The sequence below is a fragment of the Hyalella azteca genome, unplaced genomic scaffold, assembly GCF_000764305.2.
Source record: "Hyalella azteca isolate HAZT.00-mixed unplaced genomic scaffold, Hazt_2.0.2 contig12633, whole genome shotgun sequence".
Lineage (NCBI taxonomy): Eukaryota > Metazoa > Arthropoda > Malacostraca > Amphipoda > Hyalellidae > Hyalella > Hyalella azteca.
In genome coordinates this window covers 1-9,873 of record NW_025942586.1, presented here as the reverse complement: position 1 = coordinate 9,873, position 9,873 = coordinate 1, and the positions used below count along the sequence as shown (strand labels likewise).

The following is a 9,873-nucleotide window of genomic DNA, read 5'->3' as shown; positions in this document are numbered from 1 at the left end:
AAGAATAGCCGACGTAGAGCCTTTAATTTACGTCTCAATGGAGGTTGGAGCTACTCATGCCAGAGGCACATTGTAGCCAAAATTTTGATATGGTATTGATTGAACCTGAGGTCTTGTGTCTTGATTGAGACACGAAATGATATTTAATGAGCAGTAGTCATATTAGATAACTGTAGCAGGCATAATCTAGGTTTGGCTTCGATGAACAGACCTAAGTTTTCAGTGAATAACATGAATGAATAACAAAGAACTTCATAGAATTCACCTTAAAATCTTTATATCTTATTCGTTTTACATCTTAAATGCGTTCATTGTGTCATGCTCACTAAGATGCGTTCGATTAAATACCGGGATGCAAAATTCAGGTTGTGCACTGAAAGTAACTGAAAAATTTAGCATACATCTGATTTCAAATCTGCATCCGCCTTATATACATCGCCATTGGGACTAATTCCAGATTTTTCCAATGTCGCTCCCAAATCAACCTAAGCATTATGTTCTTGTTATAAACCGTCGCTCCATCACCTATATATATATAAGACCATCCTCTCTCAGATCGCAACTCATATTCATCACAAGAAGGCCTCTAGAATCGTTCATTTTGTCCATTCAACGGGCGCCACGCATGTCGTAACAGGCCATGTCGTAAAAATAAGGAACGTGATAACTTCACCTAGGCTTCGTTTGCTGGCTCCGGTTCATCAAATAAACGGTGCGCGGCTCCGCTTCATCAAATAAACGGTGCGCGGCTCCGCTCCATCAAATGAACGGGCGCTGCCCTGGTTCATCAAGTAAACGGTGCGCTGTTCCGTTTCATCAAATAGACGGTGCGTGGCTCCTGCTTATCGAAAAAGGGTACGCGGCTCCGGCTCATCAAATAAACGGTGCACCGCCCAGGTTCATCAAATGAACGGTGCGCTGTTCCGGTTCATCAAATAAATGGTGCGCGGCTCCGGTTCATCTCTTTTGACTTGTATTGCGGGACAAGAGAAATTACGAGGCGCGATATTGCACGGCGACCGCCACCTGCCGGCACAGGTGGTCCAGATGGCTCAGAGGACAGATAGTTCGGTGGTCAGAAAACTTATTTGACAGATGGTTCAGTGGCTAGATATTTCAGTGGTCAAGTTGTCAAATAAATCAGCTGTGCGATGACTCATGATAATGATGTCTCAGTGCCTAGATGACTCAGTGGTTAAATGTGCATTAATAAATTATATTAATTTTCTTGATTGATAATAATGTCACTCGCTTGCTTTAATCGTAAATTCACTAAAAACTTAAAAGCAAAGAAAACTCCAAAAAATTCATAGTATCTTTAAAGAAAACGTTTTGGAGTCCAGCTCCATCGTCAGTTCAAAAATTCTAGAACACAGATAAATTAGTAATTAGTACAGTCAAGAATTGGGCTGGACTCCGAAACGTTTTCTTTGAAAATACTATATATTTTTGTGGAGTTTTCTTTGCTTTTAAGTTTTCTTGATTGATACATGACGTGTGCAGTATCAAGTGACAAGCGAAACTAAAAATTCCAGCCTTTTAATCTCAACGAAGCAAACAAATCATGGAAAATACTAAACGTTTCACAATAAAATCAATTACCAGATTCTCACAATACGTGTCAAACAGAGTCTCATTATTGACTCTAATGAGCAGTGCTTAAAATTTTCTCTTACATCCGCCGCAGCTTCCCAGCCTGGTCCAAAGTCGAGCGCTCTGCCAGGGATCAGCCCATAATCTTCTCAAATAGGATTGTAAATCCTTCACAAAAATCCTTCACCGGATTATAAGACGACTCAATGACGCGGTGATTGCAGGATAATTGGACCCGGATGGGGTGGGTGCAGAATAGCATGCAGTAGACATTAATGTGACGCATTTGATCTACGAAGAAAATTTGAAAGTCTCTTATTTTTGTGTCTAAAATTAAGAATTTAGTAAACAAAACATTAATTTGAAACTTTCATTTATCTTTCTGACTGTTCTATCCATTCAAGAGAAATCATAACCCTCCATGTTCGTAATTTTTTTATAGTTATCCCATCAATATTTTGCTCTCATTTATTCAAAGTGCCAAAAATTAAAAAGTGTGAAGAAAATACAATAATTGGACACAATTATATTTGGCTAGCTGAGCATGAGAACAGTTTAGCTCAGAAGTATTGGCTTCCGGCGTACGTTTCTTGTAGAATAATATGATGAATACCATTTAAACAACCTTCAGTCATTCAATCGCACCTAAATAAAAATTATTGTTAAAGCATTGAGTGTTTCATTGTAACTTACTTTATTAGAGTTAAAAGAAAACGAAACTGTTACATGATGCCGGTATAGTTAAAGTTACCTCCAACATGTTACCCAATGAATTCCGTTTTCATGTAGTTTTGAAATAACCCCAAAGCAAGATGTCACATACAGCCAATTCTGGAAGCGCGGCAGCTCGATGATTTGGTTATTTGTAGCGAATTTTCTCATTTATGAAAAAAAGGCGCTATTGTGCTCGCCATGTCCGTCTGTCCGTCCGTCTGTCCGTCTGACGAGAAAATGCGCTCTCTGTCATTCACTGCAGTGAGTACTGGAGTTATATTTTTGGTCATTACCAATGAATCCTGTCAACCTGTATGAAGTCTCCATATTCTACTGTTTAACCAAATATATTTTGAACCCCAGACAATATTGTAAATTTTTATCAAACTCATGTGGGCCCGCGGGTAAAAACATCCAAGAATTCTGAAAGTATATTAACACTTCCGCTACATCGAGACTATCAATGGCGCTAACAAAGAACAAAGCCTCTTAATGTGATGCATCTTTAATCGTATTACCTACAGCCCGTTGACGAAATTTTCAAAGGAGGAAACAATGCTCTGGTAATTCGAGAACCGTCCATCGTTCGGGAAGGCTTCATAGAAACTGTTACTCCCTCAAGGAATACATTTTAAAGGAGAAAAGGCAAATAATAGTGAAGTCGTAGAAATTGTTATTTCAATAGAAGTTCCGTCAACAGTGGAGTTCATTTGCAGTACGTTTTAATTGCCATATGCGATGATATGCCAGCATGTGTTGAACGCACACGTGTGAACCACGTGACAGGTAAATGTTCTCATAGTATACAAAAGTCTTGGGCTGATCTATGATTTTTTGAGAAAAAGTATGTGCGTTTTTGTTTCAAGATAATCGTTTGTGTCGATCGAAGTTTGTCAGAAAGCTCAATTTGCTCGGTTGCGAAAAGGGTACAAATTTATAGGTTTTGTATCAATTGACTCAATGATATCGTGAGTTGCGTGGAAATTCCAATTCATTACAGATCGCAAAATTCTTTGAATTTAAACGTTTTTCAACCTGTGTTGTTGAGCGTTCAATATATCTGTTCGCTTATATTGAAATTACGAAACTGTTTTTAATTTGGAATTGCACCTAAGGCCTAAAGCTGAAGAAATGCAGTTTAGGTTGACATGGAACAATTTTTTGGATTATTTTTTATTTTCTTATTTATATTTATTTCTTTTCCTGAAAATCTGCATATTAATGGAGTTTTACAATTTTCGGTAATGAACATCATAACTAAAAATATGCGCGTCTTATACATATCCATGATATCCTACATTGAATTGCAACATAGATGAATAAATTACATCTATCATGCATATACTATATCATACATATCATACATATACTATGTATATGTATGTTGTGGTCATCTTTAGTTCTGCGGCGAACTTTAAATGATTCAAAAAGTCTAAACACGACTAGACATGAATGTATCAGGAGACCAGCTATCTAAACCTAATGACAGTAATGAGATATGACTTGACGATAGGTAATCTTGATTTTCCAGAAGATGTCATCTTGGAGAGATATGATTTGAAGTTCAGCTTTACGTCACCAAAATGTGTTCAATTTTTCACGCGCTGATGTGACAAGTTCTGAAGAGTTGCGGTAATTCGTGTGGAGCTTTGTCTTACCAGACATGCAATTTCTCCAGGACTTTTTAATGGCATCAGGCGAGTAAAATATTCGCTGATTTTATCTCAGAAATCGATTTAATGAAAATTTGATAAGATATTGCGTAAAATTTTTTTATATCATTTGATGTTAATTATTTAATATTTCATCAATCTTAATTAAAGTTATTCCATCTGGGCAATAAAAATAGATTAAGAGTATATATTCGTGAAGTTTATTAATAAAATAGTGACAAACATCGCCATTGAAAAACGTATCGCGAATTCTAACGGACATTTTAGTTCTAAAACTATTTGCGATTGAACTTCCTAACTTCCACGACATGCTGGGGACGAAAAAAAAACTTGCATTGACACGAATGCTCCCTGGTGTCTCCTGATCTCAAAACAGCCTCTAGCAATTCCTGAAGTTTTGTCTGGAAAATCAGTAGCCATATTCCCTAGCACGGATAAATTTCGATTTCTGGAGGATTCAAATCTTGCATCGCAGAGAGTTATTGATTAGACAAATCATTCTTCATTTTGTGCATTGTTCAACAAAAAGAATAAATTATCATCATGCATTTCTTCACAGTATTTTGTAATGTAAATTTAAAAACAATCATTGATTTTGCAGGAAATTTTGCGGGTTAAGTTTAAATAGGCGATCAGAAAAGAAGTTGTCATCCATACGCAAGTATTTAACACGATAGTATTTTTCATACACTCGTAAATAGGAATCCGGGCCATATGAGCAATATCGTACGACTTTTGTTGAACAGTTAAATTAATATGTTATCTCTCTAGGCACTAGTGTTTAATTAATATTCATTGTATCTATTCATATTTGATTACAAAAGATGTCTAGGTGAGTCTCGACAAGGTTACCGGAGTTGCGTTAAAAGCAAACAGGTCAGGTATCACCTTCGTAAAATGGTAGAAAATATGTCAGAAATGACTGAATGAACGCAATTTATATGTTAAATTATTATGATCTTATATAGGTTGTTTTATTCTGAAATAAGATTTCGATACTCACGCTAAAAAAATCAGTTATTTTTTCCGAGCGTACAAGAATCCTGCACGTCGCCAAGGAAAACTTTTGTTGTTATTAAGTTTTAAAATTAAACATTTTTATCGTAAAATTTCAACGTTTGCAAATTTTTTATTCTTCTCTGAAAATCAAATTATTTTATATTTTAATTTTGACGTTTCAGCTTAATGAAATCTACTGGTTGGACTCAACAGCCTGCGTTGTATCAACTGGTTGGAAATAAACAAACGAAAACAAAGTCTCCGTCCGTAAAAAATCCGCATTAATGAAAATTTTAACACTTTTTAAGGGATTGCAATAGGATTCTTGTAATTTATCTCCATGGTTTTGATTCAGCTTTGATACGGCCTCGCTCAGACGTGCTTTGTAATTTTTCAATGTATAGGAATTCCACGGCAGAGGTGCGTGTTAATATAAGATCTGTTCATTGTTGTGATAATCATGTTTTGATTTAGTGGTGGTTGGTACAGGTGGTTATGAATATTATAACGTATATTATTGAATTGTTGATTCTAATCATGTTTGCGTTGTATTTATCTTCTTAGGGATAAATTGTTACAAGTTCCTAATACAAGTTTGTCTATATATTTTCCCAACAGGCTTTATATATATCAGAGTATATTTAATTGATATGTAAACTATTTATTTATATATTTTCCAAAGTTATAATCCGAAACTTAGTGCAGATAAACAGGGTATATATTTCGTGTACTTGTACGTGAAATGTTTCGTAAGTATTGTTTTGATTTATTACTTTCATTCATCCTTTCTCGCAATTGCTCAATCATTGTTTATAGGGTTTTTGATTAAATATCTGGGGTCAGTGTAAGCTTGGCATTCTTATTTATTGGATATGGACCCAACAACGGAAAATAGTATCAAATATCCTTATATTTGAGGGAAACTTTTGATCATAAAAAAAACTTGCCGTAAAATAATTTTCACTTAATAATCTAACTTAGCTTTAGTAAAATTCAATTTGCATTCAATAAACAAAACACCTTCCTGACATGGACATGTGCGTGTTCTCTTTCCGAACTTCTAATAATTCTATTAAGAAAAAGGAGCGCCTACGGGGGAATTGAAGACAAAACTTGCAAGACACACCTCTAGAGCTTCTCTGGATACCACAGTGTTCCCGCGGGATTCATTCGGGCATTTGACAGAACCAAACTTCATGGATCCCACCCTACCGGTTTGTTGTAGCCTCATTTGTGGGGCACTGATGGAGACCTAAAGCTCACTACGCCAGCCGCCCTGAGGACCGTCGACTTCCACCCACTCCATGTGACGGTGTGACCCATCCTAAGCCAGGCCGATCCTCAATTCATACACCGTAAATTCGGCAGTGAATACGTGTATCTCTGTGTCCGGAAAGGTGTTTTGTGAAGATCCTAAGCCGCTTCACGGCCTGTTCTTATAATAAATACGATGTGCCTCATTTAGGTAAATTAAAGTAATTGATAATCGATAACGAAATGACAAGTGATTTAAATGATTGCAATAATAGCTTTAATTGATAAAATTGATAAATCGTAACACGATCATAGTTCTACTGGCGATAGAAATTTTTCACCAGGTTCCTATGACTTTAATTGATAACTTTTTCTGATCTATGTTCCATATACCAGTGACCTGATGACGTGACTCTGCCGTCATCCGTCAGCAGAATCAAAATCGGCACTTCGTTGAACGAATATGGCGGGGATTACACGTCCTCAAGCAGCTTAATATTTTTCATCTCAAGATCCAAATGAACAAAATAGAAACATGGCCGAACATCATTCAATAAACTGATTTTCTTTGTCTCGAATTTTATGTCCCGCCATAAGTTTTTCGTTAAATAGTCATGAATAATCCTAAACATAGCAAACGAATGAAGCTTATATGATGGCAATATTTCCGCAATAGTAAGACTGTGCAAACAAAAAATTCTCTCGGTTTTATTTTCCTTCGATCGATTGAAGTACAAATTCGGATGCGTTGCCACTATTAAAACAAAGATTAATATTAAAAATTGCCATGGTTCCTTGCCATGATTTCAACAAGGAGTATTTTTTTTCTTCTGAACTGGCAAAATTATTCAAGTGGATAATATATTTTTTGCCTTTTCATCTTCTCTACTATTTATTATCTTTATTTTACTGGACCTCTCGCGCACACGTCGAGACAGAAAAATGTTTAACCCCGGAATGCGTCAATATGCTTCGTCAAATATTTTCTAGCATTGGCCAAGGCTGATATTCTGTGATTGCAAACAATCTGAGAAACTGCGCTGCTTTGGATACTTTGAAGTCGATAGAAATTGCTTCATCGATCTGAAGTACGACGGCTGAACGTACCCAACGTTCAAATTTTCTTTAACGTACCATTCGAAAAATTCTTATATACAACCACTACATCATGATTTGGAACCACTACAACCACTACATGGAAATTGAAAGAAACGGTACAGTTTTTAATTGTGTGAAATATCTTAATGAATTACATGATGATTTTAAAATTGATTGTTCTAAATTCAGTTGGAAGACTAAATTCCGCGATTTTATTCTTACTCGTTATTAATTTGACTCTGATTAGTTTCGTAAGATTTTTGGTAATTGCCTTTTCTCAATAATATTTTTGAAAAATAATATGGTGTAAGACAACATTGTTTTGACTTTTCGTCTTAGTTTTATTTAATTTTTTTAGGTAGGGTTGTTATTGCCTTTGTTGAATATCATTTTTAGTCGCCATGCTAGTTATTCTTATATCAGTTTTACTAAAGGATAGTTTTTATCAGGATGTTTTCAATTTAGTCACTTTCAGTTCTCTTTTGTCTTATCCCATCGTCATTATATGTTATTGTCTTTCGATTGTAATATCGCTAATGTCGCCTGTGAAGCTTTTTAGCTTATATGGGCATTCGCATGGAAGCATTTTGTATTTTTTTTCTCCAAATTTTTGCCATTTTCTTGTTATGATTTTTTTTGTATGCTCCTGTGCGAATAAAGAATAAAGATTCACATTTAAAAGTCATGAATTGATTGTAGTTTGACTTTCAATCCGTTATTAACATTTATAATTAAGAGCACAGTATGTATAATTAAAAGTATAATTAGCATCTTATGCAGGATCAGTTAAATAAATACAAACTATAGAGTTGTGAAGCTCTTCATTTATCAGGAATCAAAATTTCACGCGCTGGGCCAAAAATGCAGGGGCTCTTTAGAAAACTCTGTATGTATCAAAAACTAAAATTCCACACGCCAACACGTCCTATGATTCTTCCAGCCGATGCAGAAATACAGAGGAGATTTAAAAACTCTGCCTCTATCAGATACTAAAATTCCACGCCAACCCGTCCCGTGAATCTTCAAGCTGGCGCAGAAATACAGAGGCGTTTTAAAAACTCTGCCTCTATCAGGAAATAAAATTCCACACGCCAACCCGTCCTGTGAATCTTCAAGCTGATGCAGAAATGAAGAGGAGATTTTAAAACCCTGCCTCTATCAGAAACTAACATTAAACATGTTAACGCGTCCCTTGATTGTTCCAGCCGATGCAGAAATACAGAGGCGTTTTAAAACTCTGCCTCTATCAGAAACTAAAATTCCACGCCAACCCGTCCCCTGATTCTTCAAGCTGATGCAGAAATACAGAGGCGCATCAGAAATGTATTGATGCCATCGATCTGACTCCGGAAGCCGAGCAGCTCGCGATGTGTACAGACTTTTTCGCAAGCATTCCGAGTGCGATGCGAAATACTTCCTAGGCGAGGTCACGGAAGGATCACATTACTGACATTCTTGCTGAATAAAAACTGTAGCAGCAGAATATTTTAATTTAATGTATTTGTTTGAATCCGGATTCCAGGAGGCAAGAGGCAATAGATTGAAAAAAACATTAGATTTTCTGGAATTGGTGGAAGAATTATTATATTGAATTAAATGAGCAGGTAGTTTCGCTGTACATGAATTTCTTGAAATAATTATTCAAAATTTTATGGCTAGATTTTTTGCCTTACACAGCAGTTTTTGTGATATTTTCTTTCTGAAAATTGACATGGTATTTAAATTGAAAAAAAAAAGATTAAAAGAGATTAAATGCTGTAGCATTCTGTTCAAATGAGCCCATTACAAATGCCAACGCTCTAAATGCATGCTTACAAATTAGATCAATTAGTAAAATCAACTTCTGGGGCAGATGTTACTCTGGATCGCATTACAATTTAGTTAACTTCACAAGGAACTATTTAAAACTCAATGTTCATATTCCGAGACACTGAGGTATGGGCTCTGTTATCTTGATTTTATTTGCAAAGGTTCGTTGGTGACGGTGGCGTTTCAGTTTTTTGGCAGTCATGGATGCAGTAAAAAAATATGCCGATAAAAAAATTATCAGTAAGTTTAATGATAAATGAACTTATAGTTGAAAATTCATCTCCAGTGCAATTAAAATTTTTGTCGAATTTCTGATGCGTTTTTCAATTGTGAAAAACAAGACTTGAATTTTGTTTTAATGTTAAGGCTTTGGTTTAACGACGCGCGTGTTTAGATTCAAGAAAATATACTGTGGCCATTGTTAGACGGAGAATTTAAGCAACATATAATTATTCTCAGCATTTATATTTAAAAATCATTCAGCATTTTCAGAAAATTGTTGCTGGAAAATTGTTATTTTTTCAATAAATAAATTGGATTCTGAAAACATTGATCGTTTTTATCTAAGAGTATATGCAACAATAAAATAATTAATATTCCCCACCCAGTTAACGCAGCATCAAGTGGCGTCAGTTTAGGCAAAGATTAATTGTAAGGACGAGAATGTTCAATTACCTGCGCTTGTCATGCCACAGCGTTAATTGCAGCGCCCCGTGGGGCCAGACGTGTTATT

At 35.7% G+C, this 9,873-nt stretch overlaps 1 long non-coding RNA gene across 1 annotated transcript; it reads left to right on the top strand.

The window, feature by feature from the left end:
- Positions 1-5,994: 5,994 nt before the first annotated feature.
- LOC125178777 lies at positions 5,995-6,804 on the top strand. The gene is made up of 2 exons (XR_007157017.1): positions 5,995-6,334; positions 6,630-6,804. It is a non-coding gene; the product is annotated as an uncharacterized LOC125178777 (long non-coding RNA).
- The last annotated feature ends 3,069 nt before the right edge of the window (positions 6,805-9,873 follow it).